The sequence below is a fragment of the Lepidochelys kempii genome, chromosome 3 (assembly GCF_965140285.1).
Source record: "Lepidochelys kempii isolate rLepKem1 chromosome 3, rLepKem1.hap1, whole genome shotgun sequence".
Classification (NCBI taxonomy): Eukaryota; Metazoa; Chordata; order Testudines; family Cheloniidae; genus Lepidochelys; species Lepidochelys kempii.
Window position 1 is genome coordinate 152954639 of NC_136382.1, and position 27693 is coordinate 152982331.

The window sequence follows — 27693 nt, forward strand, 5'->3', positions numbered from 1 at the left end:
AATAGCTGAATCCAGCTCCAAATCCCAATTTATTTAAAGGGTGCTCGGGTCTGGGATTGAGGTTTGATCCCTTATCGAGATGGGTCAAGGTGAAAAGTTTGAACCTGAAACTCAAGCCTCCCAAAGTCAGGGGTATTTTGACCCTGATCCTGCACCATTAAAGTCCATAGGAGCAGGATCAAACCCTTAGATCTGGATTTTTGGATTCGTCCCAACACCTCTAATAAAAAGAGTTCAGGTAACTAAATGAAGCTATATGAATGTCTGTATTGTCAATATATTTCCCAGTGCTGCCCTTTCCAAGGGAACTGATACTTCTGGTGGCAATATGGTGAAACATAATGCCACCCTCACTGGCATTGTCATGCACACTGGCAGTGCAGTACCAACCTTTCTGCATGTACTCAGCACAGCATAGCCAGGAGACACTCATAGCTCTGCATGGTGTTTTAGAAAGGGGGACATGCAGAATCAGTCTCTGCAGAGAAGCGATTAAAATAAAGACTTGCTAGTTTTGTAGCCTGCAGTGATTGAGCAGTAAGAGGGTCACTGAGCCTGGTAGCAGCCTGAGAGTGATAGTGTGAGGCATGGCACTCAGCCTTGGCCATAGAGCCGTGGTGTTTAATCCCCTTGCTGGTTGGAGCAGGGAGCCTGGCACTGGAGCTCCATTCACAATGGGCACCTTTGTTCTCAGATTAATAATGCCCCGTCCCTTTGTTTTGAGAATGGACTGAACAAACAATTTAGATCTCCAAAGGCAATGTGACATTTCACAGAAACCTGTACAGGGCATTCAATGTGGAATCAATTATTTTTGTGTATGGCATAACTGATCATCTTAAAATGCCTGTTCTCCCTGACTTTTCCTTTCACTATGGACCCAACTGAACTTTTGTTTCTTTATCACTTGATATGATCCTGTTTCTTCTCTATCTGGATTAATAACCCCTTGTCTGAGCTATCAAACCTGATTACTAAGGAAATGATCATAATGCCCTCAGCACAGGATTGTGATTTTCAGGTTGGGAAGCAGCAGGAACAGCTGAGAAAGTAAGCAATATGGGGTTAAATTCTGAAGTCAATGGGTCTATGATTTCACTCACATTCTGTTATCCTAAAAATACATGAATAATAGATTCTGTTGTCATAGTATAGAACCTGAAAATATATATAGTTTTGGACCCAATCCCTCAGTAACTAAGTAGTTCCTTGATTTCTTTGTTGACCTCATTTGTTTTATTCTGCACCCTTACATTTCTAAGGAAGCTGCTTATCTGCAGAGGTGGCTGCCATGTTGAGACAGAGTTTTTGAGTTAGAGGGAGACACACACACAAAGCTCTTGTTCAGAGATTCTTTTCCTTGGTTTTATTGTTACCCCTTGATCTAAAATAATTCATTTCTCCTGAATGTATACGGTTGCTGCTTGTGTATTGACACCTATCAATGGGGATACCCCTGGGAGTAAGGGCTATAGGATTGGTTGTTGTCTTGCTAAACAGAACACTTTTCTGTCTTCAGGGAGGCAGCAGGAGCTCTTAATAATAGCCAAACTCTGTCTTCTATAGCTGCTTTCCTCCAAGGCTGTGAAAGCACTTTACAAATATGAATTAACTCCTCCTCACAACACCCCAGTGTTGTAGGTTAGTTTTAAGGTATCTATTAGGGACTATTTAGAAAAGCTGGACGTGCACAAGTCCATGGGGCTGGACGAGTTGCATCCGAGAGTGCTGAAGGAATTGGCGGCTGTGATTGCAGAGCCATTGGCCATTATCTTTGAAAACTCGTGGCGAACCGGGGAAGTCCCGGATGACTGGAAAAAGGCTAATGTAGTGCCTATCTTTAAAAAAGGGAAGAAGGAGGATCCTGGGAACTACAGGCCAGTCAGCCTCACCTCAAAAAGTCCCTGGAAAAATCATGGAGCAGGTCCTCAAAGAATCAATCCTGAAGCACTTGCATGAGAGGAAAGTGATCAGGAACAGCCAGCATGGATTCACCAAGGGAAGGTCATGCCTGACTAATCTAATCGCCTTTTATGATGAGATTACTGGTTCTGTGGATGAAGGGAAAGCAGTGGATGTATTGTTTCTTGACTTTAGCAAAGCTTTTGACACGGTCTCCCACAGTATTCTTGTCAGCAAGTTAAGGAAGTATGGGCTGGATGAATGCACTATAAGGTGGGTAGAAAGCTGGCTAGATTGTCGGGCTCAACGGGTAGTGATCAATGGCTCCATGTCCAGTTGGCAGCCGGTATTAAGTGGAGTGCCCCAAGGGTCGGTCCTGGGGCCGGTTTTGTTCAATATCTTCATAAATGATCTGGAGGATGGTGTGGATTGCACTCGCAGCAAATTTGCGGATGATGCTAAACTGGGAGGAGTGGTAGATACGCTGGAGGGGAGGGATAGGATACAGAAGGACCTAGACAAATTGGAGGATTGGGCCAAAAGAAATCTGATGAGGTTCAATAAGGATAAGTGCAGGGTCCTGCACTTAGGACGGAAGAACCCAATGCACAGCTACAGACTAGGGACCGAATGGCTAGGCAGCAGTTCTGCGGAAAAGGACCTAGGGGTGACAGTGGACGAGAAGCTGGATATGAGTCAGCAGTGTGCCCTTGTTGCCAAGAAGGCCAATGGCATTTTGGGATGTATAAGTAGGGGCATAGCGAGCAGATCGAGGGACGTGATCGTTCCCCTCTATTCGACATTGGTGAGGCCTCATCTGGAGTACTGTGTCCAGTTTTGGGCCCCACACTTCAAGAAGGATGTGGATAAATTGGAGAGAGTCCAGCGAAGGGCAACAAAAATGATTAGGGGACTGGAACACATGAGTTATGAGGAGAGGCTGAGGGAGCTGGGATTGTTTAGCCTGCAGAAGAGAAGAATGAAGGGGGATTTGATAGCTGCTTTCAACTACCTGAAAGGGGGTTCCAAAGAGGATGGCTCTAGACTGTTCTCAATGGTAGCAGATGACAGAACGAGGAGTAATGGTCTCAAGTTGCAGTGGGGGAGGTTTAGATTGGATATTAGGAAAAACTTTTTCACTAAGAGGGTGGTGAAACACTGGAATGCGTTACCTAGGGAGGTGGTAGAATCTCCTTCCTTAGAGGTTTTTAAGGTCAGGCTTGACAAAGCCCTGGCTGGGATGATTTAACTGGGAATTGGTCCTGCTTCGAGCAGGGGGTTGGACTAGATGACCTTCTGGGGTCCCTTCCAACCCTGATATTCTATGATTCTATGATTTTATAGTTGGGGAAACTGAGCCACAGAGCAGTTAGAAGATTTTCCCAGTGTCACACATTGAGTTAGTGGTAAAGCTGGAAACAGAAAGCAGAACCTTTAAGTCCCAGTCCTTTTCTCTAACCATTAAACACCATTCTCCCCCCTGCCTCAAAGCCAGGAGTAGAACCCATGAGTCCTGATCTAATTATTAATAGAACAGCCAAATCCCACATTTGGATGCTCAAATCCATGCTTAGGCACATAAATGTTGGAAATGGAGACGTGCCAGATCATCCAGTCCCTCTGAATGGGGATAGTGCAGGATTGTCCCTTACAGGGCAGTTTCTGGTGTTTTGGCCAGTCTGGTTGTAGAAGTGCCTTGCAGTGGAGCCTCCGTCCCTTCTCATGGGAGGTTACCCCTCTTCAGTACTGTAATTCTTCTCCATCTTTGGTGTCCATCCCCATCAAATATTTGTACTTGGCAATGTTCCTGCTCTGCCATCTCGTTCTGTACATATTGCACACAGTTGTGTGCTAAACTGAGAGTCCCGTGCAGGATTTGTATAACCTGGTCGGGGTCCCTATGGTCTCTTGTTTCCCTCTCATGAGGAGCAGACTGAGATGCAGTTTCTTATGTAAACACACAGCATAGGTACGGTACAAGGTGCCAGGGTGAGAAGGGAGACTTAGTAGCATGCAAACCTGCCAAACCCATGACCTTTGTCCAGAAGCTTCAGGTTTTTTTCCAGCCTCCCTGCTAAATCTCTGGCTCCAGGCCCTCTGTCCTGGACCTTGGGTCTCCCTGCCTTCTCCCCTTGTTAGTCAATCAGTGCCTTACCTCCAATGAGATCTCAAAGGGAGCTAGGGGAGGAGTCTTGAGCTAGGCACACTGAACAGCTGGTAGGGGAAGGGGAAGAGCAGCAGTTGCTGAAAACTGCCTAGCTTGGAGGAGGAGCTGAGGGGCTGGGAGCAGGGGACTAATGGCATGGGGAGTGGGAAAACTGTGGGAGGAGAGGACTAGCACACTGGTGTGGGAACTGGGATATGGGAAGGCCTTTTTCCCCTCTGAGTAACTGATGCTAATTTAATGTATAAATCATATACACTTTCTCCGGCATGCGGCCAAGGCTGGTAGCAGAGCTCAGGCTAGAAGAATGATGATGGGCCCTGGTGGCTTAACACTTGGCTATTAGTGCCGAAGTTCATAATTTCATAGAGTGGTTGGATGGCTTCTCAACTTGCAGTGCAAGACCCCACCTTCCCTCTGGTTAGCTGGCATCCACTGAGCCCATTTGTGAAGGGTCTGGGTCACTAGTGCCCTGCACCTTTTGTAATTGTCACCATTGTGCAAAATGGGTGTGACATGCTAACACACTGCAATAGTCATGATGTTCACCCACTCTGCACTAGAGCAAATGACTGCTCAAGGCACAGGGCAGCCGTGAATTGGCCCCACTTTGTCTCCTCTAACTAGTTCCTTTGAAGATATTGCTTTTCAGGTGATGTTGCTTTTTCTTTCACTGTAATATGTCCTGCCTTTTTGTGGCTCGATCAGACTTTATTTTAATGTAGTTTTTTCTTGTAATTTGTTTTGGTTGGTGGTGGTTTCTTATTGTTTAGTTATTGTACAAAGAGTCAGTGCTTTCCATATACAAAGAGTAAACCGTGTACTTTCAGGCTGGATTACTTATATTTGTGATTTAAGGAAAAGAACAAAAGGAAGGATAAACATAATCTTTAGTTGGAAACATAGTGTTACTCTGTCTGTAACTTTTACTGGGGTTGGACTCTCAGCTTTGCCCCCTAATCATCAGAGGGAGCAACTCCTTCCATGTTAAGGTATGGTACACTTAAAACACGCACATCTCCTGGATGGGAAGCTGGGGAATAGAAAATCCCTTGGAAACAGTGGATCGCTACCAGACTAAAGTTATTTTCAGAATGAGAGAGTGAAGAAACTGGGAAATTATAGGTTTGCATTTGTTAAAATATACTCTACCCTACAAGGGAGTAAATACTTTTAAGGACAATGTAATGTGAGTCACTTGCAGCCATCCCTGATTGGATAATTGGATAACATGTATGTATATAGTCAGCCATTCTTCACTGGGGTGGGGGGAGGGGTTAGTGTGCTCTAGTGTTTAGATCAGGTACCTGGAGTTGGGACCCCTGCATTCTAGTCCCATCTCTGCCACAGATTTGCCAGGTGATGTTGAGCAAATAGCTCAACCTCTCTGTCTCAGCTTTCCTGTCTGCATAATAATTCCTACCCGCCTTTGAAAAATGCTCTGACAGCGTTGAATGAAAGGCTGCGTGGAAGACTAAAGTCTTGTTGTTGTTAATGAACCATGTAGGAAACTATTTCATATCCTGATGGATATCAGCCAGGTCTTAGACAATGAGAACCCAACTCCCACCTCTCCTGCTCCAAACACCATTCCATTCAGGTTTTTTTCAAGAGTCTGTTCATTGGTACTGCCTGTCAAGCTGGAGCTTGTCTCTTTAAGAAAGTGTAGCACAGTAGCAGAGAAAGGCCCTGCCTCCTAAAGCTTGTAGCACTGTAGCTGGGCTGTGGAATGGGAAACAGTTCTTGATCTTTATCCGAATACAGTGTACACACACACACACACACGCAACCACCCCATCTGCAGCTCACGCAGTAACATCCAGCGTGGAGATCAGTACTCCTGCCTGGCTCTCTGACACAGGATGGACGTTCCTGAGCACTGAGCTCAGCTGCTGTAAAAAGCAAGTAGGAAAACATACAGCTGGATAAAATTGGTAAGTCAAACTAAAGTCACATCCTCCTCTTTGGACTGCAGCTTTCAAGTCTCTTTATTTTTAATATTCTTTGCAGGCAGTTGGGTTTTTTATATTGTCTTCTGAACAGAACAGCTGGGAAAACATGAGGGGAAAATAAAAATGTAAAGTAGATCTCGAGCATTTGTTGCTCCTTTCTATTTTAAAATCCCTTTTCCACATTAACACTTGGCTGCAGGAGCTGGAAGGGGAAAGCCAGCGAGTGCTTCTGTGTAGTGGGGAGGAAGCTGGTAAGAGCTCTAATTGGCTTTTGTATTAAGGATGATTGAAGAGGGCAATCTTAAAAAATATCAAGGTGTTTGAAATAAAGTGACTTGTCATTTACTTTAAAAGGTTAAACATTTCATGTTCTGCAATTTTTAAATAATATTGCAGTTGACTGTAGAAGGGATAGATTGCTGTCAACAACATCTTTAAAAGCCATCAGATTTTAAACTGCTTTTAAGCAAGTGGCGAATAGATGTTGATTCGTTTCAGATAAAATATATTGGTAGATCTGGAAGGGTAGGCAGTGCCATAAAATGCCATTTTCTCAGTGACAGACAGAGGGCGGTGTTGCTGCATCTGGTAACAATTCACAGTAAACTGGCCAGGGAAGTTGGTAAAACTCATTTGTGAATAACTTAATGGTGATAAACTGGTAAAAAAGATACATCTATACAGCAACCTCTAAAGTATAGCATCCAAAGGTAGGTGCATCTATTCAGTGGCTTGATTTTTTGCACTTCGGGGGACAAAAGTAGGTTAATGATTTGAATTGTTACAAGAATAAAACTTCTGTCAATCAAATCAGAACCTGCTTATAAAAATAAGATTCCAGACTCATGGCTGAAAGGAGTTAAATTTTTAATTGATATTTTCTTGTGTTTTACCCACTGACAGCTTTTTGAGTACTGCAGAGAAATAGTGCTACACACCAGCTACTAAAGCAAATGTGCAAAATGTTTAATGTTGGTGGCACTTTGTTGTGTGTTGTGCTGCATATGTAGATTCAGCCTGGGTAAGGAAGAGGAAGGATGGTGCCTAATCTAAAAGGTTTATTAGAATATCTGACACATGCTTCTTTCAAGAAGGTCTAATTCAATGTTAACCAAGTTGCAGGTAGGAAGTTGACCACTGAGTCTGAAAACAGTTCGTCTCCGATACGGTCGAGTGATTAGTGCAGGTGAAGGAGACCTAGAACCAAGGAGTCCTGACTCCTCAATATCATTTCCATGTCTGAAATATTGTCAAGTGGTTAGAATTGGGGAGGGAGAGGCAGAGGACAGGGAGTGGAGTGGCCAATTGAGAATAGGTTCTGTTCCCAGCTGTACCAGTTATGCTGCATTGTTCTGGACAAGTCTCTTAACCATTTTGAGTCTCATTTTACCTCTCTATTAAATAAAGGTTAGAGCATATAATAAAATACCATATATACACATGGATGGAGTTTAAAAATACTTAGCTACCTCATAGGGGTATGAATGTAAGTCTGGGATAGGACAAAATGTTACTATAACTAATACAATTATGCGTTAGTTAGAGAAGGGTCTGAGCTGCCATATCAAATTCAAAGGTAATCATAGTGTCTGTTTGTATTGGGATCTGTGACTTTTGTACTGGTCTGTCTTGAGCTGTATGACAGTCTGAGGTTCCTAACTTTCACTCCTGCTACTTGATTCAGACAGTCTCTGAATCCTCAATGTAAGCCATTACGGGAAAAGTGGATTAAAACAGGGTGAATGACTGTGTGAAATCGCTCATTCAGACACCCTGTGACCACATTTCATTGACTTTTTCAGAGCGCTGTTCCGTGTGCTGGGGCGGTGGTGCACATGAGCTGCAGTCACATTGCTGAACTGCAAGAGGATCTGAGAGAGTCATTGGGGGAGAACATGTCCAAGGGGTAGTGGGTTTTCAGACACTAGGCAGGTAGTCTGTCTTCCATGGATGAGAAGTGGGTACATGGTGTAGTTTCCAAGGTAGGATTTTCCCCTAAACTTTCTTGTTCATTTGTTCTCTCTTTAAAAGATAATGCTGATTTGCTGCTTTCTCTAGTGGGCACAGGCCAGCTGTCTAGGTGCTGCTTACTTTGCATTTCAGTGATCTAGTTTCTTTTACTACTCTGCTTTAAACAATTTGCCTCATTGCATTACTTAGCTGGAGGTGTTGCTGTCCTTCTATCATTGTGTAGGATATTTGAGCCTTCTCAGGGAGGTGAAAGAGCTGCCACAAGTACGAGGTGAAGTTGTAAATTACTTGACTAATCCCAGAGCAGGAAAGAAACCCTGACTGATTGGTTGCTAGGATGCCCTGGAGAAAATGTTGTCTTGGTAACTTTACTACAAGGGCTGGATCTCCCTCTGTTTGGGACTATTGATTCACCTCTATGCAGCAGCAACTTTCTCTGTCTGCTCATGAAACTTAGTGGTTGGTGTAGCACGTTTAGCTGAGAATGTGGATAAAGCTATCAAACACTGGGGTGAATTTGCCTCCTGCTGACCTTCCTCCTGGCAGCCAGACTGTTCGCTTGGTGGGGGTATCCATAACAACTTGACTTCTCTCTCTTCTCTGCTGACTACTGATTAGGTTAAATGATTATCAGCTGCATCTCCCTGTCTACTCTCTTGGTCAACATGACTGGTCAGTACATGTAGATTTTCATCCAGTTATTGTTTTCCAGTTTACTAAATCCTCAGACTGAAGTCCCCAATTTATCCCTGGAATTGAAACAGTCCAGAGTAACTGACCCCAGCTACTACTTATGTTCCATAAGACTCTACTTTAGGGTCTGCTTTATTTTGCACTAGGCACTGGGCTTCTCTATGCTTAAAATGCTACAGTGCTACAATTGTGCCCCTGTCAGTCTTCAGTGTAGATACTGCCTATGCCAATGGGAAGGGTTCTCCATCAGTGTAAGTAATCTACCTCCCTGAGAGATGGAAGAATTCTTCCGTCAACAAAGCTGCTGTCTACACGGGGACTTAGGTCGGCTTAACTACACTGCTCGTGGATGTGGATTTTTCGCACCACTAACATAGTTAAACGGACCTAATTTTCGAGCGTAGAGCAAGCCTATGGAATCACATCTTATCCTGGCATCTGCATTGCAGCATCTTTATTTGCTATATGTGTGTGATTTCTGAAATTTGCAGATGCCCTTCCTGTTTTCTTAAACCTGGCACAGATAAAACTGGGTTGCTTTGAATGGTTTTTTTTCCCCCCTAGTTTTGATGCCTCTAGGGTCACCCATGCTGAACTTTCTGAAACAGCACAGGACTCTTCTGTACCCTTCAAAGGACGCCCATGTCCTTGGAGTTGCTATGAAGCCTGAACTCTTGTCTGACATTCAGTTAAGCTGTCACTGACACCACCTTGTGAGTCTAGCCAGACTGAAACCTGTTATTACTATGCTAGTTGCTGACAATTCAGTTCCTAATTCTGGTTCACTTCTGCTCAGTGACTGGTAGGCTTTGTTTTGCAGGTCTTCCTGTTTAAGCTCCTAATGAAGAAGTTCGCATCTAACATAGTCTGCTTACTATAGCTTTCCATAGCAGCCCTTCACTGAGAACAACCTTGGGTTCCTGGAGAGAAGTAAGAGAACTGTAAGGTTTTTGGTGCTTACCTAACAGAGTTGGATCTGGCTTTGCTCTCTGCTGTTCACGTGATCTCTTGACTTCTTATTTACCAGGTTGCTCTCTTTGCAAGTTCCTGATACAAGTAGCTCACTTCCACCTCTAGGAGCCAGTATATCAGTAGCATCTTGCTTAGCTCTTTAAGATTTGCTATCAGTTTATAAAACTGAACAGGATTGGTTTGATTTGGGCTTCTCTGTTTATCAGTTTGGTCGAGCCCCTTTTATCTTGCACAAGGGGTGCTTTATGAATATAAAGAGGAGTGAGTGAAGGATAGAAACATGGGATTTACACTGTCTAATTTTAAACATTGTAACACGTGTATTTGAGGTCCCTTCCAGCCCAACATTTGTTTCTATGAATCTGCAGCACTGCCATCTACTGGATGGGTTGTCAGGCCTGCTTATGTGTGTATTGATGCCCTGTGTGGCTTGTGTGAATATACCTTTGCCCCAAGAGTCTATGGAAATTTCATAGTGGAGGGGGCCTCGAATTGCTGGTGCACTTCAGGGGACCATCCTGAATTTAATGTATAATTGGCATGTGCTGCTACAAGACCATATTGACCTGCAGAGAAGATGAAGGCCAGGAGATGAGATTTAAAAGGATTTGGAGGCATTAAGGGAAAGAGATTGGAGGGTTAGGTTCTCCCAAGAATAACTTTGCTGAAGATACCCAAATGCAGCTAGTCCTGACTGACCCTTCTGGATGGATTATATCAGATCTGCCAGTGCTTACATATGTCTGTGTCAAATGTGGGGTTCATTATGCCATCTCCTGGCTGGTATAGTGCAGCTGGTATTTAGTCATCTCTACTGGCAGAGCCTATGGTTCTGAGTTCTGTTCATCCTCTTACACCCATGCAGTTTTCCCCATGGACTCCAGTGTCTGTGGATGTATGATTGATTTTATCATTTTGTTAGAGTTAAACAACAATGAAAACTAGTCCCACACAAAGCTTTTAGCTGCCCTAACATTTAACTAAATTTGCAGGGACATGATGACCACCCAGCATCATTAAATAATCCTAGTCAAATAACTCTGAACTCAGCCAGCCAATAAAACAAAGCAACAGGAAAGTCCCTCTCTTCCCCACTCCTTCTCTATTCCAGGAACATACAATCAAACTTCTCCCCCCCTCCCCCCCCAAAAAAAACAAAAAACAAAAACCCAGACCCCTGTCAAATAAGTGGTGGCTTTGCAGCATGTCCAGAAGGTCATCAGGTTAGGGCTATTTTGGACCAAGGTGATGAAGTGAGGGAGGGAGGACAGAGCGATTTCCAGAGTCTCTGGGCCCAACTGGAAATGCTCTGTTGGAAGCCCCACTCCCTTTTGTGACCAGATAATTTCAAGAGACCAGAGATTATAAAGCATCCCCATTAAAAGGAAAAGCCCAAGGTGTTGCTGAGTCAGTGCCGCCACATCTCTCAACTTCATCGTTGGAAGTGGGGAGCTTAACTTTTTTTAGATTCCAATTTACTCTCATGCTGTCCTATTTATTATTTTAAGGTGTTTATGGCAGAACTGCTGATGTGTGAAGAGGAACATAAAGGAAATGTAACTAATCCTTCATCGCTCATCATATTCAGCTGCCTGTGCTCTGGTCTCTCCTCCTGGGTCTCATATTTGGTCCTTGGCAGGCTGAGTGGTGGGGTGGGTGAGCAGGAATCACCTGAATAGGCATCACATAATATGGGAGATCAATGCAATATCCATGTATAGGAAGGTGGGCTAAGGACAAGCAGAGAGTCGTCTTTCTGATTTTTCCCTCCGGCTTTTCCCACTGGTGTCAGAGGCATTGCTTTAGGCTGGCGCTTTGTGGTTTAACCAATGTTGTGTGCATGCCTCATTATGTCTAGCTCTGCAGCTTCTTTCTAAATGTATTGGAACATGTAACCTTACCTAGCTCTGGCTACCAAGAGGCATGATCATATAGCTGTGTTTGTTTTGAAATCCACTGGAAGTGCGTGGAGAAGCATTGTAAATTTCAGCTCTCTGGAAAAGATTGTCTCAGCAGCTGATGAAGCCCAAGCACATGCCAGATAAACTGAAAATAACACAAGAACTTTTCATTTAAAAAATAAAATAAACCCCAAATCCCTTACAGAGGCAGTTTTTATAAATACTGTATCTATCACTTCACCCTTGCTCTGACTGCCCTTGACTTAGACAGCTGCCAGGATATTGCAATGTGCTAGCAGGTAAAAGACATGAGGGTAAGGAGTTTTTTCTCCTCCCACTTCTTGGGAGTTTATTTTACTAGAACTAAAACATTCTGACTGAAGAACATAAACTGGAAACTAAGCATTTGCTTATGAATGGCTTTTTGGGGAAAACATTTTAAAGGTGCAATTTTATCTACTGGTAGGAAAACAAAATATTTTATAGCAATCTGATTCTTTAATAAAATGAGAAGGGACTTGATTTGATGTGCCTCTTTTTCCCCTCTCTCTCCCTAAAAGCAGGACACAGTATTCACTTGAAAAGAAAGGTGTATGAGGAACTGGGGCCAGTGTATCTCTATTGGCTCCCATGTTAATCAGTTAACTCTACTTCACTAGCTGGGAAACTTATCTTTCCCAAAGCCTGGGCAGCTTCACAAGTGAGCATGGTTTTTTGTTTTCATTTTTCCTTCAAGTGAATTTTTAGTTCTGGTAGAAGGTGCTAAACAGACAACCCTGAAGACCGAAGTCCTCTGTTTATCCACAGAATCAGTGTAGCTTGGACAATAACAAGGTTAACTACCACCATCTGACCTACAGTACCAAGAGTCTCCTTCAGTCTCCCTATTCAATTTCATCCTTTGCTAGCAACAGGACAATTAGTTACAATTGTGATGGTAATTAGATTGTGGGCTGTTTGGAGCAGGGGCCTTGTTTGCCTATATGTGCCTTGCTAATGCAGATTGGGGCCCTGGGTGCTACCTTATCACACAATATTATTTATTCTTTATGCAGCATCTCATTCATTCATTAGGAGCTGACCAGATTCTTCCAACTCATTTCATATGAACAGCCATCAGATGGTCATTATTGCAGCTGATTTTGGCCCACTGACCTTGTGGGGAGAGGTTCTGTATCCCATTACTAGCCCCCTGAGGCATTCAGTCCTCCTGATGTAGTTTTTTCCATATTCCTTTAAGCTTTGCAAAATCTGTTTCCAGGTTCTCCAGTCTTCCCTTGGACCAACTGGGGATCCTTGGGACCTTTAGGAAGCCTGTGATTTGTGAATTTTTGTGGTTAGTGTCTGACTTGAGGATCAGTCTATGAACGACAATTTTTTTTTTTAACCTAGACTTGAAGGTAGGGTTGAGGGAATATGTGTGTCAGTGATGTACAGATTCTAGTAAAAGCCAAGAGGCTGAATCACAATTTTAGGACAAACTGAAAAAAGTTGCCCCAACAAATTCAGATTTAAAAGATTACTTTAAAGCATTTTTTGCAAATTATGCATTGATACCTGTTGGTATTTATTTACTATGGCCTATGTCTCTGTGCTATAAAAAAGCATTGTCCTATTAAATATAGTCCCATCAAATTATAGAACATTAGACAATTAAATCTGGAAGAATTTTTGAAATTGAAGTTATTCTTCACTCTTTAAGCTGCTTGTTTACTAACTGCATCAGTTTAGAAAGAGAAACAAACTCGGTCAGTTTTACTACCTGTCCATTTCACTATCAGTCTTTCACACACTACTAAGGCATGCACTGTTTGGGCTGGAAACACTACTGAGAGATATTTACGTCCAAACAAAAGTTTTCAGTAAAAGAAAAACAAATCATGATATCCCTTCTATTTATTTTAGATTTTGCACATAAACGTTGGGCCTAAGGCAACCAGACGGTATCACGCTTCAGGAAGCTAATTTGGCTATTCTTCGTAGGTGGAATTAAAATAAAGATGAACGGTGGCCAGTTTGTTTTAGTGGCTTCATTTATTTTTAAGATGCTTCAGTTAGTTTGGACAGAAAAGAGCTGGTGTGAAACTCTCTCAGAAGTGTAGTGATAAGAGCAGGAGAGTAAAGATCGAGGTTTTTGGACTCCATTTCTGGTTCTGCTACTGCCCTGCTATTTTACTTTGGGAAAGTTATGAGGGCCCAGATTTTCAACAGAGTTCCAACACAGGTTGGCAGGTGCTCAGCATTGGCAATTAGGCACAGATTTCTAAGAGCGCAGCACCCAGCAACTCCCATTGTGACACTTATGGCTGGATTTTCAAAAGAGCAGTTTCAACATCCTGGGCTCTTTAAAAAAAAAAAAAAAAAAATCTAGCCCCTTATTTTAATGCCTAAACAGTAGCTGAACTCTCTCAGAAGACTGGTCCTTCATCTCTGCTCATCTGTCAGACACGCTCGCTCTCACGCCTGTCTTACAGGGGTGCAGTCAGAGAGGTATAGTTAGTTTAATCTTTGAAGTCCTTTTGAGATCCTTGAGCAAAAGGAGCAACACTTTGCACTCGCCTGTTGTCATCTTATTTATTCTGGGAACCAAAACCAAACCTCAGCAGTACTGGAATCCCAGCCCAGAGGGCCACAAGTTTTTCTGCCAGACCTCTGAATTATTTATTTCTCTTACGAGTATGAAAGTTTAATAAGACACGTGGATTAAAGGCTGAGCAATCAAAAAGAAAATCAGTGTTCACCTCTTGCTTGCTTGCTTAAAATCCTCTTTTGTTATCCTCTTGCTTGCTTTCCCCCCTCCTTAAGGGGCCATGGTGGTGGGTATATTAAGTGGAATAGACTGCTGCAATTCTTGGCAGCATGGGACCAACATATTGTAATGGAGATTTCCATTCACCTCTGCTCCCACAGATGCAACAGAGCAACTCCTGTTAAGCAGCTTTGATATGACTGTGTAGCCGGACGCATGAGGGTGTGTGGCATGCAGTGTTTACATAGGGGTCTGTTTGTATGAATGATGGTATGAGACTGGGCGTGGCTGTGGTTGTCTATGAGCATCTGCAGGGAATTTTATTAATATGGTGACGTGCGTGGAGAAAGAAGAATATAAGCCAAGTTACAGTACTACTTGGCTTATTGAGCCTTTATCCCAATGCATGATGCCATGATATGATCCAGAATAGATCCACAACTCACTGTAGCTGGTTCTTTCAATCCCCTGGAAATGTTTTCCTGACTTAAATGGATGATACTGAAATGTGTAATACAGGGCTGCAGCTTATAGATCAATGCTGACTCTGTGGGAATGAATGAATGCCTCATGTTTGTGCTATGGAGAGAGTTCACAATTGACTCCTTATGTTATGGCGCTGTGGTTTTCAGGCAGTGTTTTTTGCTGTCTCCTGGACTATGGAGGTGTTACCCCGGATTTCTCAGAAGTGAATACTACAGGAGGGATTGCTCCCTGATGGCTTTTTAATGGTTTCAGAAACTTCTTTCTAGTGATATTCCATTCCTACCTGAAACAGGGCTGGAACAAGACTGATGGTAGCCCATAGCTCTAGCTGCACATTTCAAACTGTAAGATCTTCCTGTTTAGCAACCATTCTCCATTAATAACTTGCTTTCTTTAGTTTCTTACTTATTTTCCCATTACTTCAGCTCCTTTGACAGCTCTGGACTGGATTCCATGTCATCTGTGCAGGTTCCTCTTTGCTGCTGATTTCTGGGACTACCAATCAGTTGCATGGTATTTGGGAGAGGGCTTATCTCCTGATCTTGTTGCACTGGGCCAGAGAGGAGGTTCCAAGTATGTCTGTCTGTCTCCTATGAACCAAATTCCACCCTGAATGCACCTATTTCCCCAAAGACCTGGAAACTCTGATGTCAAAGATGTGTTTAGTAAAAATCAAATCAAGGAAACTCTATGGAGTTAACTGATAAGCCAACTAGAGCTACATGAATAATGTTTTTTGTTCATTCAGCAAACCAAAAAATCGGGCAAAATATTTGGTTCAGTTCCAGAAATGTTAAGAATTTGTCCACAGATCAGTAAAATTAATTTCAGGCTGACAACTGTTTGGGTCCATCTCTTCGCCCCCATCCTCCTACCCTTATAACCTTTAGCCTGATTCAGAGGAAGGATTGAATCCACATCTCCTTCCTCCCAGGTGAGTGTCTTAATCCCCAGGCTATACACTCTCTCACACTCTTTGGCACAGTGAATGTTTAAGTATTTATACAAAATGGATTAGCTTCAACTGGAGAGACTGAGTGCAACCCACCATAGCATAGCCTATAATCTGGTTAGGGCACTCACAATGGGGTGGGGTGCAGGAGACCTGAGTTCCAGTCCCTGCTCCGGACTGGTGATTCAAGCCTCAGTTTCCCACATCCCAGACAAGTACCCTAACCACTGGGATAAATCTTATAAAGGGGACCCCCCCACACACACACACAATCCCAAGAAAAATCAAATTCATGCATAGTTCTGGGTTGATCCAAACTACGTTTTTCAGCAAATAAACTTCCCCTGAAAAATGTTGCTCTGCTAGAGTGCTAATTGCCTTGCTAATATCCTCTTGCGCTTGTTACATTTCATCCCTTCCCTTTTGTCTGTGTGTTGTCTGCTTAGATCAGATGATGGTAGGAAGAGGGAAGTGCAACAAAGACCTTGCTGCCTCTGTAACATTCCCTGCTCTCACGGGCATCTGCCCTGTGCCCTCAAGTTAAGATGGTCTACAGCCTGAGGGCTTTTTGATCTCCTGAGTCCCCTCATAGACAAAAACAGCAAAAGATGCCCACTCCCATCCTTGACTAGTCAGAAGACTTGTATAGCATTTTGGCTATGCTAGCCCCAGCTGGGATCAAGAAGTTCAGTGTGTAAGAACATTGAAGGGGAGGGAGAAAATTATGTAAATAACCATTAAAGGTTTAATTAGAGAGATGGGTATTAGGGATAGAGAAGGGTGGGAGGTGTTCCTGGGAGTGGTGGAGGTCTGAGTCAGTTATTTCATCCACAGCAGCTTGCTCATCCCTGTGTTTAAAAATCCACTTGAAAGGAGCCAGCGGATCAGGCTTTGGAGGGAATCCAGATCACAGACAAGTCTTTGAGGGTGCCCGGGGAATAAAATAGAAAACAACCTTCCAGGCACTTTCCCAGCAGGAATGAGACAAGTGGCCCACAGAGCTCCAGATGAAGAAATGCTCAGTGAATGCCTGGAATCTATCGTTCTCTTTCCGAGTGGATGGGGAGTCACTGAGAAGAGTGAAGAATCATGGGCGGAGGGAGAGCTGCAGCCAAAGACGTGTAGTGGGAACCTTCTGCTGACAGGATCCCACACAATGCACAAGCCAGGGGAGGCTGGGTATGGCTTGCCTTGTCCTTGACACATTTCCCTGCAGCCTCCCTTCCTGGACGGTCAGGCTGGCTTGGCAGCATAATTTTTAGAGTGTCTGAGGGGTCTTCCACCTCAATGGCAACAGGCACATGTAGCGCATCTACCATACTCCAGGCCACTGCAACTCAAAGGATCTGACTTCCAATCACAGCCACTTCCCAATAGAAATTGCCTGCTAGTCATTGAACATGTCATTGAAATTCTGTTTTGAATCGCTCAATAGCTGCAATAACTCTGGACCCCTGTACTGCCTCTGCTGTGCATGCGGTTATGTGGTGGGCATACAGCAGCTGTGATAGCTTTATGCATCAAGGACTCCCTAAACTGTGCCTCCAATAGAGGTACATTAGCTAGGATAACTCTGACCCCTCCGATACGTCTGCACTGGAGGTTCATGGGATCGGTTCCTAGAGATACATAGGATTTGGTTACAGATGAACATGCTATTAAAATAGCCTTCTTCAGACTCTGCCACTGTCATGATATAAACGGGTTAGTCACTCTATGCCTCAGTTTCCCCATCTGTGAAATGGGGATGATAGAGCTCAGCAATCCTTGGATAAAATGGGCTAATTTATTATTCTTGTAATAATGCCTGGACTTGAAGGATCTCAAAACACAGCACTAACACAGATCAACTTCCCTTGCCTTTTGGGAGAGGGTTGTGGAAGTGTCACCTCCATTTTTCAGAGTGGGGGGGAAAAGAGCAACAGAGAATCAGTGTCTTGCTCAAGATCACACAGCAAGTCTGTTGCAGAGGCAGGCAGAGGACCTAGATTTGATTTGTATCTCTTCTCTCCCCCCCCCCATCCTTCCTCATATGTAACAAGATGAAAATAGATAAGTGAACTCTTGGATCTGAGCTTGATTCAATTCAGCAGGTACAGTGAGACTTGTCTACAGGAGAATGGCTCATGGAGATAGGTGATGAGGGAATTCCCAGGACCTTGTGGGTGGGAGAGGGGCTCTTAGAGCTCCCACAGGTACTGGGGTGGAATTCCCAGGATCCTGCAAGTCTTGAGTTCAGCTGTCTAGCTGCTATTGCTTCTCAGGGACTCTATCAAATATCGGTGAACAGTCCCTTGTTGTTCTGTTTTCCTGGCTCCTTAAATGTTGCATGGAAATTCAAGGAGAAGGTCATAACATACAAGGGTCCCTCTTGGATTTCTGCTGAAGGATGTTGGAGTTACAGCAGCAGGGTTATGTCTCCTCTCTCTCCCTCTGGGATCTGGGGAGAGGGTTCATGCTGGATAAGCAGGGCCAGAAACAAATACTTCAGGGAATACAATTTCCATAGAAGGAAACAAATTGCTCAATTCGGTTCCCTGGAACTGGAAAATTCCTCACTTCGCTGTGCTGTTCTGTCCTGTGGGCAGATGGGACAGACAGGAGGTATAACAGACTAAGAATTGGAGGACCTGATGCTTTCTGAGCAATGAAATGCAGGAGTGGGTGCTGTTGCAGGTGGCAGCAGCAGGGAAAGGACCTCTCAGCGCCTCTTCTGATCAGGAGGCGAATACCTTCTGTTGCAAGAGAAGCTGCCCTTAGGTTGTAACTTTTGGGGCAGGGACATTTTTTGTATTCTGTTTGTACAGCACCTTGCACAGTGGGGGCCTGGTCCATGGCTGGGGCTCTCCTAGAGGCTATCACAATACAAATGATAAATTGTAATAGATGGCCATGCAGCTTTGGAGGAAACTTGGTAGAGTCTGTTCTGATTTGGGCTCTCAAACAGTCCTGTTTGGTTGGTTGCAAGAGCATCACCTCTCATCAAACCCGTTTCAATGGCCGAAGCCTAACACAACACTCTGGGGGTTTAAAATCACGGCTTGTAAAAGGTGTCAATGTTGCTTTAGATTATAACAGAGAGTCAAACAGTGGTGGTGTTAGCTAGTTACGCTGGTTTATTTGCAGACAATTTTGCTATGAAATGCTAGTGCTGCTGAGCATTTCTTTTCAGGTGGTTTCAGTCCCTCTGTTCATGCTCTGCTGAAATATAGAGGCCTGCTGATTTCTGAAGAATGAAATCTTGTCAACACATTTTGCTTGTTTTTGTTAGACCCTTAATGTTATCTTTCCACTCTGTGTGTGTTTCATTCACTGAAAATCGTGGGCACAGCTTTCTCTCATTCCATCCTGACTTGTTTCCCGGTAACAATACCAAGGCATTGATAGACAGCTTCCTCTTTAATGTAGGAGGTGAGAGAGCCATTTCTGCAAGCTCACTGCATGCCAAGGCTGCAGACAGAATGGCCACAGCTGTTATCAAGTGTGCAGGGTGGAGAATTGCTGGTGGATCTTATGAAGAAGCTTATTCAACATATGCTGTGCAGAGATTGTTTGTTTGAGATTCAACTGAATTTTTTATTTTTGGTTTGGAAACAGACTGGTCAAGGTGAGTGGATAAAGACAATTTTGTCAATCCAACAAGGTTAGCAAGAATCTGATCTCTATTGATGTCTCTAGGGTTTTGCAACTGACTTCGTTGGGACTAAGAATTGGCCTAGTATGTTATGTATGATTAAAGTTCAGTGATTACAAGGGGATTTTCTTTGTAATATGTAAAACAATGATTGCAGACAGGTGGTTTTACATCACCTGGTGAGTTAAGAGCAGCTGGGTGAATCTCTGGTGTTCTAGCATTGTCTTTTGTCTGGACATGTCTCTGTGGGGGACCAAGGATCTGGCATCTTAGTTAAGAGCTAACATGGTGGCCCTCAGTGTGCATATGTGTACAGGCAGGTGACTGAGATTGGAATTGAGGCCCTCAGCTCAAGTATCCCCTAGTAATAGGCAGTTGAGAGCTTGAAGTTAACAGTAAGGTCTTTTTACAGTGAACCCAGATGCTTTCTCTTGGAGGGAAGAGCAGAGAGAAATAAGAATACAAAGAATTAAATGAAATTCTTATACTGCTAACTTGTCTTACAGAGTGGGAGAGAAGACAGAACTCAGGTCTTTGTAGCCACTCAATGGCTCGATAAAAATTTACAAGATGCTGAGCTACTACAGTGATAGGTAAAAAGAAAAGGAGTATGTGTGGCACCTTAGAGACTAACCAATTTATTTGAGCATGAGCTCAATGAACTCCGATGAAGTGAGCTCTAGCTCACGAAAGCTCATGCTCAAATAAATTGGTTAGTCTCTAAGGTGCCACAAGTACTCCTTTTCTTTTTGCGAATACAGACTAACATGGCTGTTACTCTGAAACAGTGATAGGTGTTATAAATACCTAGATTAGCAGGCCAGTGGGAGCTTTGCATTTTCTAGGGACATAATTTGGCTTTAGAATCAATGCTCTACAATGCTTAACATTCAAACAGCTGATAGGAGGGGCTTGGTCCTGACAGCCCAGGGTTGCTGCACTGATTGTAGCTGTGGGCATGATTTTAATTCTCTTCATGTAGCACTAGGGTGACCAGATGTCCCGATTTTTATAGGGACAGTGCCAATATTTGGGCCTTTTTCTTATATAGGCTCCTATTACCCCCCCACACACACACACCCCGTCCTGATTTTTCACATTTGCTGTCTGGTCACCTTGTGTAGCACTGAAGATTGTCATGCTGGATACTGAGCAAGCTGCTATGTGGATGGTGTCAATTTCCCAATTTGGTCCTCTTGCCATCAACATATGATTCCGCTTGGATCTTTTCTCCTTAATTACTGATGACTTAACATAGATAACACTGGGTAAATTAAGCGTCAGGGCAGATTGCAGGTGCCTCTCCCCCAGCCTGTGATTATAGGTCTTTCATTATTGACATGGACTATACCCTGCCCAACCTGTCTGTGAACTTAGTCCAGTTCAGGGTGTGTTCTGTAACTGGGAAGGGAAAGTTCCTTGTACTTTGCTCTCTACTTTTTTTTTTTTTTTTTTTAAAAGAAGTGAGTGTCTTAGCAACGCTTTGTGGGCCAGACCTGGAGAGATGAACCATCTAGTGCCAGTTCATCGGGCAGCCCAGAAAAGGCTCATTTCCCCTTGCCTCGTTTTTGTTAAACTTTGGATTTATGAATTCCCCCATGCACACGCAGAAGTCATGACCGGCAGTAGACAGTAATCTGGCCTTAAGGTTCCTATGGCAAACGGCCACCAAAGCTACCTTACTGCATTCAGCAACAGGCAGGGAACATAGAGGACTTGGAATTGGGACTACTTGGTTCTATTCTTGGCTTCAGGAGGACAGGCAGCCTAGTGATTAGAGCAGGGGACTTAAGAATTGGGACTTCTGGCTTGCTATGTATCTATTGTGTTCATCTCTGTGGTATCTGAGAGCCTTATATGGCTCTAAAATGGACTTGCTATGTAACTTTGGGCAAGTCATTTAACCACTCTGAGTGATATCCAGGCCACAGCTTTCATTGACTTCAGTACAGCTAGGATTTCATCCTCTGCCTCTCTCTATCCACCATTTAAAAGGGAATAAGTGTCGTCTTAATGTCCCACGTTTGTGGTGCTTTTCCAAGCATGGAGCAGGGCATATGACCTGCCCAAAAGACCTAACAATCTAAGAACATTTGCCTACTTGCCCTGGGGGAGGGGACGGCAGTTGAGAGGCTTTTAATTCCTTGACATTTTATAGTGCCCCTAGGATGGAAGGAGCTATAATGCAGCCACTGACACAGTAAGTGAGTTTGAAAGGCACTTTCACCCCCCCCTTTTCCCCCCCAGAATTGTTGCCCCAATGAGAGGGGATGATATCTACTGCATGTGTTTGGATAGTGGGGAGGTAATAATTTGTAACTTGTATTGAAGTTTTATTCCTAGCAAATTCTTTCTCCCTCCCTCTTTGTTTCTAAATTACTGCTCTCTCTGCCTCCCTCCCAGGCCACGGACGATTGGCTAATGCTACTTCTAACGCTGGGATGCAGGAATGTGCTTTCCCAGGACCTTCCTTCCTCCCTCCTGAGCTAAAGCTTAATTCCTCATGAACTATAAAACTTGCCCCAAGATGAGACTTTTATGGTGTTTAAATAAACTTCTTGTTCCAGTCACTTACAAAAGTCAAACCCAAAACCCTGCATACAGCCCAGTTCCCCTGCACTGGGTGGCTGTCCAGCTGTTCTGTCTCCTGTGGGGAGGTGGGGGTGGAGCAGGTACAGTACATGATGATGAGTTGTACCAGGTCTGCCACTTCTCTACTGGCCGTGGGTTACTTTTCTGTAGAGCTTAGTCTAATTTAAAAGGCCTTGATCGACCCCTTTGCTCCCACAAGTCATTGGCTTCATCTCCTCTGTCATGTGTGGAGCAGGATAGTGTCTCGCTTCTGAGACCCTGTGCTGGAGCTCCAGGGGGGTGAGACTTCTTGGCATTTTGAGGGGCCAGGCAGGAGGTGGAGGAGCTGCTCTGTGGTCCCCATGCCTCGGAGGGGCAACGTAGCCACTCAAATATCAGAACCTGTAAGTTTTTCCTACAGCAAGAACAGCCAGCCAAGGTTGTTCTCATGTTATGCTCCATTTTTTTTCTCTCTCCATGTTTCTTGGACATTTATCTTCTGAATTCATCTTTTGCTTGTTCCTGGCTTTGTGTACTAGGATGAAGACTGGGATATAGCATAACCTTTGGCGGCAGGCAGGCTGACCCTTGCCAATGTGTAGCCCCCTTTACCTAACATCTCCTTCTCTCTAGCAATGAGGTAGAGAGCTCTCTGAAGAGGATTAGAAGTACTGGTTATTAATCAAAAACTTTATGCTTAGTGCTAGAGAATGTCCCAGACAAACCTCAGGGTCCCTGCGCGAGCTGGGGATAGATAATGGGCTCTATCACCTTTGACTTCAAGGTTGCTGGTTCAAATCCTGACCATCTGATCAAACAAAGAAGAGAAGGATTCAGTGGTTTCTATGAAATAGCTTCGGTGGCCTCAGTCCATCTCTTAGTGGATGAGTGTTCATGTTGAAAACCCATCAACACCGTGGACTCACTTGTTGAAAATATCAACAGAGATGCCAAGGGCTGAACAGTCTGAGGCTGAAGTAGCTTCTTCACCCTAAGAGGTGGTTTTCCCAATACAGGGTTGAAGTACTGTGGGGAAATCAGCTCTTACTATCATGCTGTTAGTTCTGTGGGTAAACAGGGGACTCCCTTTCCATGGCGATCAAGGCAGAAGCTTTTGTCCTGAAAACAAATATATTTAAAAGGTGTCTGGGGAGGAGGTGAATAGCCTTTATTTTGTGTTTGGACTCTGACTGAGGCAGGCTTTTCAGATTTCAAATGGGCTTCCATGCATTTTCCTCTTTTGAACAGCTTTATTCCCATGCAGATTCTGGCTTTTTAACTTTTATTGCTAAGGATTTCATTCCCTGAAACTCCTAGAACAGTGTGAAACCTCAGCAAGGCTATTCTCTTTTCTCTCCCCCGCCCCCCCCCCCCAAGCCTGATCATTTTTCTTTGCCTGGGATGATCTCTTGTTTTGTTAAATTAGACCCAACTCTGCCACAAGTAAAACAATGGAAAACAAAAATCCACTGAAATCCCCAGATGAGAGAATCAAGAAGCAAAAAGTTTCCAATCTTAATGGACAAGAGCACCCATAGAATATGATTGGCATGAAGAAACTTGTGTTCCTTTGTCCATTTTGATACTGCATGTCAGACATTCCCAACCACTGGCAGGGCAGCTCTTTGCAAACTTTCTCTTGAATCTGTAATTTGATGGAAGCAGACAGCTGTATTCTGAACGACCTGCGCATCTCAGGTGGACTCCCAAGCACCCCAACTACAGTGCATGGCACTCCTGGAGGAGACAAATATACTAATGACCATGATTTCTGTGCTTGAGAACAAAGACCGAACTCCCTTGGTCAGCTGTACTTGAAAAGGCATTTCTGGCCCTGCTGCCATCTGAAATATTTGTTAATCCCAAGGAGGAGTGAAGTCCTAAAGCTCTGCCAAATCCTTGTCCACCCCAACAGGAATTCTCTTTACGTTTGAACTGAGCATAAGCCAGCTAGTTTTCTCCCAATGTGCCACTTAGGGAGTGACTTGGAGGAGCAGAAGAATGGCACTTTTGTGATCAATGGTAAGGTCTATTAGCAGCTTCCAGACAGTAACAACATGGACCTTTCATCTGTCCACTGCCCTGACAGAATCTTCAGGGCAAAAGAAGTGGCCAGTTATTGCATTGCTGTCACTCAGGGCATAGATTGACAACATTGCCTGTTGTGTGGCTATGCTTTAATGATAGTTTCTGGAAGGGCAGCTCTTAAACAGGACATAAGCTGCAGAATTGTTTGGTCTGTCTTTTCCCCCCTCTTCCCTGCAGCACTATTAATGGGAAAGGTCTGTGACAATCAGTTAGTTTCAGTGGCCTGATGTATGTGTCTTAAAGAGAAGATGAGGCTCTATGGTCTTCATGATATGAACCTGGCAATTGCTGTCCTTTGTGGCTTTCATATTTTCACTATTGAGGCTGCTGCAAAGTTGCCATCTACTATAGAAGTGATGACTCTCTGGCAAGAGAGGCATTAAAAATAGCATGGCCCAGGGATACTTTTCCCTCCCTATGGCATCTAGGCTTGAAAAACATTGCCTAGATTCTTTGCGGTCCACAGGGTTCAAAATAAATGGAATTGTGCTCTTTTAACTGAGCCTTGCATGGAAAATTAGCCAAGTAAAATGCTGCCCATGTGACTGAAAGATGCAGTGAATTGGAAGAAGCTGCTGAGATTGTTCTTGCGTTTGGAATGGCTCTTGATCCCTCCTCCCCCTGAGTGTGTGTGGCTAAATATATTTAGGGAAGAATAAATTATACTCAACTTTCTGACAGACTGAACTTTTATCTAGGGACTCTGGTAACACTTTAAACAGTGATAATGAATCTCAAGTTGCTAGATATCAAATACAACCTTTTTATAGGTGTAGTTTGCTCTATACATTGCAAAACAAAATGCCCTCAATCTAAAGTGGGGGGAGGGATCTATATAATTTTTTGCTTGTTGCTGGGATCAGTCCAGCTTCCGACAGATGTTATCTTCCTACTGTAACCTACTTGGTGAAGAAAGCCATGAGTACACAATAATACTTGCCCTCCATTCCCCATCAAACAGGCTCCAATCTAGCCGTAGTGTGACTATCTCCAGGGAGAACAAAGGAAGTCTGTTTCTCATTCAACTCGTGCCCATTTTGCTGACACTGTCAATGGTCACAGCCTGTTGAGTTGGTGGAATTTTTATTTCTGGTGTGGGCACCCATCCAATAAGGATTGGATGGAGACAGCAAATTCATTACATAGATGAGCTGCAGAACACTCATCTGCTGGAAGCAACGTTTGGTCACTTCAAAATTTGGCCTTCATTTACATCGCTGGAATTCAAATCAAATGTGTTTGAACGCTACTGAAGTTCTGTGAGGGTGGGGGCATGGATTCTGTGCCATGGCTTCAGGTAACTGGAGGGCCTGGATTCTGTGCTTTCAGGATCCTTGAAAGCTCTTAAATCGGTAGCTGACTCACGCAGGCAGAGGGCAAAACAATCATTTGCTTTTTTTAGATGGCCTAAAATGCTCCAGGAAAATAATTAATGCCTGTGAAAGAAGATGCATCATAGAAAAGGACTGTTTGGGTTCCAACTGAAGCAGACAGTGGCGTAAAAACACAAGAAGGCCATCCAAGACCCACAGCATTGCTTCAAAGCTTCAGTTAATTCTGTTGTGTACAGTGAAGTGTGCATAATCCTCCTGTTTTTTGTCAGAAAATGATTGGATCATGCTATGAATGTCAGAACTCTCAGGTTATTAATACTGCACAGGCAAACTGGATAAGAGCCTACAGAAGCTTCTATAATCTTTACAGTCACCAAATGACCCCACTGTAGTTTTTGACTCTGTTAGAGTTCATGGATTTCCAAGATTTCTTTGGAGGAAGCTCTCCCCAAGACTAAGCATGTGCATTTCTCTCAGGGTGACTGTCTTTATGGTTTAAGCAGATGTTGGTGAGCTTGCCACTGCAGAAAGTCAAATGAGCTGGTCCGGGAAACAGACTAGGATGTCATGCCTACAGGAAATGCAATGTGCACATGAAATGGAACAGCAGAGAAGAGAATGGCTTTGGTAGCTAGGGTGGCATTTGTTATGAGAAACCTCTCCCCTTCCTGATTGCCAGGTTACAACACTTATCTACACTTTTCAGATATAGAGAAGAGGCCCGTGTTGCACAGGTGCATACCCGCCCTCTCACTGGCAAATGCACTGGTATGTTTACATTCATAGGAAGACGTGGACACTCAGACATACACATATACTCCTCTGTACACAACACACACGTCATTTCTTAGTGTTGGCATGCTTGCTCTTCTTTGCTAGTGCTATTACATCAACACACCATCTTACAAACATTTTCATCTGGCTCTCTTTTTCTAGTTGGAACATGCAAGATTTCTTTTTAAGACAAAGAAAAGCAGCTTAAACCTGAGAGAATATTTTGGCCTTTTAGAAAAGCCCTGACTCAGCCATTCTGATCTGTTGTGAAATGAAGCTGGGTGATGACTTCCTGACTATGAAATATGAGTGTTCCCTGCTATAGATGGATTTTGTGATCTCCATAGCTGTGTACAGTACATCTTGTGTATGTGAATGAACGACACAGCACAGTGCCTGCAGGAAACACATTCTTTTGCAATGGCCATATGGGTGTCTCCGCATTTTTATGATGCGGATAGACAGCGCAAGCAACAATCCTTATCATCCTTTCTTTATTTAAAGCTTTTTATTGCATTTTGTTCCAGCACGTAGCTCATGCATTGCAAAAGCATGTCTGAGATAAAGCAGAACTGAAAAACCCCATACCAACATTTGCAGTGGAATATTACAGGTCATGTGAGGTGGGTCCCAAAATAGGGAGGACTGTAACTAACTCTGACGTGAAATATAAATGGTTAATGAACATTCTCAGCAAGTGGGGAATGGGAGACTAAAATATACTAGTTATGTCAGAAAGGGTTAAAGCAAATGTAACCAGTGCGCGTGCACGCACCCCCCCCCACACATATATGCAGGCCTTATGTTTTTGATGCTGACAACGCAAGCCTTTACTACTTGAGCTAAGGGAATAACTTTTAGCTGTGAGTAGATAGTAGCCTGCTATCCATGCTGATCCAGCTACTTGAGGGAGACTCACATTTTAAAACTGTATTTCAGGCCACGTGGTGTAAGTATACTTTACCTCAGCATGGGAGAAGGGACTAAATGACCACTCTAGGTCTTGTCCAGCCCTACATGTCCGTGATTCTATATAATAGCCAAGTAATCCAGTAAGAAATGGGCCACTTCCATATGGGTTCTGAGATCTTTGTCAACCCTACAGGAAATGTTTGGGGCTGCAGTGCTGTCTTGGAGGTGATAGTCTCATTGGGTGTACTGTTGCTTAAAGGGCAGGAAAGTGGATGCTGGTGCTCAGATGTCTTGAGGAGGGGTACAGTATAACAACCTGGATAGAATGGAGTCTCTTTTCACCAGGGGTGTGAACAAGTTGGCACAAGGAGAGGCATGGCCCCCCAATATCTGATGGGGGCACAGAGCTCCCGTGGCCCTGGTGGGGAGAGCAAGCTCCTCCAGCCTCTGGGGTCATAGCAGGGTCACAGAATGAATGTAGCCTGCCCCCAAAGCAGTGCAATGAGCTGTAAATGAGCAGAGAACTGGGCAGAAGGTGTCACAATTGTGGAAGGCTATTGTTTAGTTCTGTGATGGCTAAGGTGTTTTTCTTTTGGTGCGAGAGACAAGCCTAAGGGAAAGAGAGGAAAGGTCTAGTT

The 27693-nt window shown here is 43.8% G+C and overlaps 1 protein-coding gene across 3 annotated transcripts in view; it reads left to right on the forward strand.

The window, feature by feature from the left end:
• DAAM2 (dishevelled associated activator of morphogenesis 2) overlaps positions 1–27693 on the forward strand; it is a 243696-nt gene that overhangs the window by 22371 nt on the left and 193632 nt on the right. The window contains exon 1 of one of the 3 annotated variants that reach the window (XM_073338565.2): positions 5916–6000. The exons of the other annotated variants lie outside the window; for them this stretch is intronic. The gene's annotated coding sequence lies outside the window, so the exon portion shown is untranslated. Of the gene's footprint in view, positions 1–5915; positions 6001–27693 lie in introns of those variants that run through there. 3 annotated transcript variants of the gene reach the window in all.